Raw genomic sequence first — 3,661 nt, 5'->3', positions numbered from 1 at the left:
CAAATTCTATTTGAGTTTTGTCTCTCTTAGAATTAAAAATTGTCGAGCAAAGCGAGACCAGCTTGCTAGTAAATAAATACAATTTAAAAAATAGAGGCAGCTCACTGGTAAGTGCTGCTATTTGAGCTATTTTTAGAACAGGCAGGCGGGCTACTCATCTGGTCCTTACGGGCTACCTGGTGCCCGCGGGCACCACGTTGGTGACCCCTGATATATACTATCATCATAATACAGTCATCACACAAGATAATCACATAGCATGTTTAATATAAACAGTGTGCTTTATAACAATTAGGGAGGTTTATGTCATGTTTGTCCTCCTACAGAAACCATATTAAAACAAAAAATGTATTTTTTTCCCCCTCATCTTTTTCCATTTTTCATACATTTTTGAAAAAGCTTCAGAGAGCCACTAGGGCGGCGCTAAAGAGCCGCGGGTTGCCGACCCCTGCCTTAGACGCATCCTCGCTCATCCATGCAGACTGGACACTGGCCGAGAGTTAGTGGGCGGCCGAGGGTGGAGTCGGCTCTCTTGGTTGCTTTGTTGGGTCTGCTCCTGTCTCTGGCCATGCTCCCTCCACCCCAGCAGACGATGGCGTGGAACACCGCAGAGGCCACATATGTTTTTTTGTTGTTTGTTTTACTTTTGTAGCTGTATGTAGAAATGGCTGGTTGCATCAGCTCTGCTCTTTTAATGTCTTTAATGTCCTTTGTGTTCTTTGATGTTTCCTTCTTACACACATGTTTACGTGTGCTATGGCTATGAGGTTGTTTTCCATCAGTCTGGAACCCCCGCCCCAGGGTTTTTTTTTCCTCCACACCCCAGCGTTTACCCGTTTTTTCAGCTTTTTTGTAAGGGGCACCAGAAGTTGGCGATCCTGTTCTGTCTCCCTGTAATGTTTGTCTGCTCTTGAATGGGATTGTGCTGAAAATCTTAATTTCCCCTCGGGGATTAATAAAGTATTTCTGATTCTGATTGTGATAATCACAAATGCCTCAAAGGGCTGCACAAACCACAACGACATCCCCTATATAATAGAATATTTTTAGTCACGGACTCACATGGCTGCGGTAGTTGTGACCCCAAGATGCAGGAGACAGGAGGATGACGTGCAGGTCAGACGAGTCTTTAATTATCTTCAACCAAGGGAGGAGCACTCATGCACACAGCATGCAGCTAAAAGTCCGTAACATTCACAATCCTCGATCCCTGGCGAAAGGGCGAGGCAGGCATAAATAGCAGCCTGATTGGCAACTGCAACCAGGTGTGCCAGGCTGCCAATCAGGGACAGGTGAGGGCTCTATTCTATTCGGGCTCCAGTACTATGGAACACCCTCCCGGTAACAGTTAGAGATGCTACCTCAGTAGAAGCATTTAAGTCCCATCTTAAAACTCATTTGTATACTCTTGCCTTTAAATAGAACTCGCTTTTAGACCAGTTGATCTGCCGTCTCTTTTCTGCTCTGCCCCCCTCTCCTGCGTGGAGAAGTTATCAGGTTGACCATAGATGCTGCGCTAGCTCTTCAAAGTCGGGGGGGTCCGCCACATTTGCGGTCCCCTCCAAGGTTTCTCATTGTATCCCATTGGGTTGAGTTTTTTCTTGCCCTGATGTGGGATCTGAGCCGAGGATGTCGTTGTGGCTTGTGCAGCCCTTTGAGACACTCGTGATTAAGGGCTATACAAATAAACTGTGATTGATTGATTGATTGATTGATTGAAGAATGGTGGTCCTGCCCCTATCAATACAAGGATTGTGGAGTTTAAGCCAGGTGAGGCCTAACACCGACAGGCGTCGACTGGCACGGGAGAATAAAATAAATGGATGGACTTATGGTGATTACCAGATGACCGAGGAGAAATATTCAGTTTGGTGTGTAACTATTGCAGTGTTATGCCAATTTTAAATTGTAGTCTCTTACTGACACCTTGTGGCGATATGAAAATACTACGCTTCATTAGTTTGGGCACTTCCGGGTTGACGATGTCAGTTCAGTTCATGAGACAATTGAGAAGTAGACAAGTTGTGTTAGCTCTAACAAGCCTTGGAAAATATAAGTCTGTAAGTAAACTGTTTAACTTGTTTATGTAACTCGATATTAAGGTGGAAAGTGGTTAAATTTGGTAGTAAGATGTTTATTGGAAAACGATTTTTGTGCACTGTTTCAATGGATGTTTTGAGGACTTAAAATGGCGGCCAGTCGTATATTTATTGAACCCTTAGCTGGGTTCAGTAAATTTGCATGTCACATGTTGACTCCTCTCTTCACTACGTCAGTAAGGTGATCACTGAATATGGCTGTTTATCAGGGTATAAAGTCAATAGGTAATAATGTGAAGTACTACCACTTAATAAGTTGCAAGAAATCGCAAGTTGAGAACTCCAAAATTAAATGTACTGTACATTTTGTTGTGTTTATCAGACAAATACATAATTAACTTATATATATTTTTTAAAAACCAACAACTTAATAATCTTCTAGTTTTGGATAGAATAAAATGAAAATGTATACAAAATGTATATTGAAAAATGTATCAATTTTGTAGTGTTTATGGGAAAAAATAATATAAATTATTTATATTCCTCAAGTTAAAAAAAAAAACCTCCAAACTTCCAAAGACATACAGCTGGGATAGGCTCCAGCAACCTCCGCGACCCCGAGAGAGACAAGCTGTAGGAAAGGGATGGATATTATTTTGTTGTGCAGCAACAGTTTTTGTACCACAGCGCCCTCTGGTGACATGATGCAAAATGACCACTTACACTCTATTGCACAAGCGGTAAAAAATGTATAAATGAATAGTTAAATAAATATATATGAAAGAAAATATCTAAATGTTTATACATTATATATATATATATATATATATATATATATATATATATATATATATATATATATATATATATATATATATATATATATAATTTTTTTATTTTATCAGAAGAAAATAGTTTTTATTTAATAAAATAAAGTGTAAACTGAAAAAAAATCTTACATTTTGTTATTTATTTAATTGATAATACTATTCGGTTTTAAAAATATATAACGTTGGAATTAGAAACGTATAGATCTCACTTTTTATATCGGAAAAACTACACATAAAATAAAATTAATTAAAAAAATTTACAAATTGTGTTGTCCTTATCAGAAAATAACACAATTAATTCTACTTTTTCAATACCTTAAGAATTTTTTTTAAAAATAAAAATATTTTTTATTTTTATAAATAAATAATAGAAAAAAATAAGGAATATAAAACATGAATTTAAACATGTACTGTAAAAGCTCTTATGGAGATGTTTTTTTGTTTTTGTCAAAGTATTTTTATTGTCAGTTTTCTTAATACAAACATATACACATATAATAAAATAAAAACCATTAAGCATATTTCATAAAATCCCCTGAAGAGCAGGGAAACATGCGAAACAGGCTTGTGTATATATATATATATATTAGTTTAACTCAATCTGACCCCCCAAGTCAAAAAGTTGTCGACACAGCAGGAAGCGCTAATGGACCACTTCCTGTGACCAAAGCACACTCAAAGCAGAATAACAGATGGCCTCCCTCCAAATTCTCTCAAAATCTAACAACTTTTCCAACGCTTTGATCCGGCGATTGGAGCTTGGCGTGATGTTTTGGCGCCGCCATCACAGGC

General features: G+C 37.8%; 1 protein-coding gene across 2 annotated transcripts in view; it reads right to left on the bottom strand.

Annotated features, from left to right (window-relative positions):
• The window catches only part of LOC133631120 (supervillin-like), a 113,078-nt gene extending 111,861 nt beyond the window's left edge, over positions 1-1,217 (bottom strand). The window contains exon 1 of one of the 2 annotated variants that reach the window (XM_062023180.1): positions 1,063-1,217. The gene's annotated coding sequence lies outside the window, so the exon portion shown is untranslated. The remainder of the gene's footprint in view (positions 1-1,062) is intronic. The other variant, XM_062023181.1, reaches the window with a different exon arrangement.
• Between the last annotated feature and the right edge of the window lie 2,444 nt (positions 1,218-3,661).

This window comes from Entelurus aequoreus, linkage group LG16 (assembly GCF_033978785.1).
Source record: "Entelurus aequoreus isolate RoL-2023_Sb linkage group LG16, RoL_Eaeq_v1.1, whole genome shotgun sequence".
Lineage (NCBI taxonomy): Eukaryota > Metazoa > Chordata > Actinopteri > Syngnathiformes > Syngnathidae > Entelurus > Entelurus aequoreus.
Note: the sequence above shows the minus strand (reverse complement) of the source record. Positions and strands in the feature narration are given on the sequence as shown.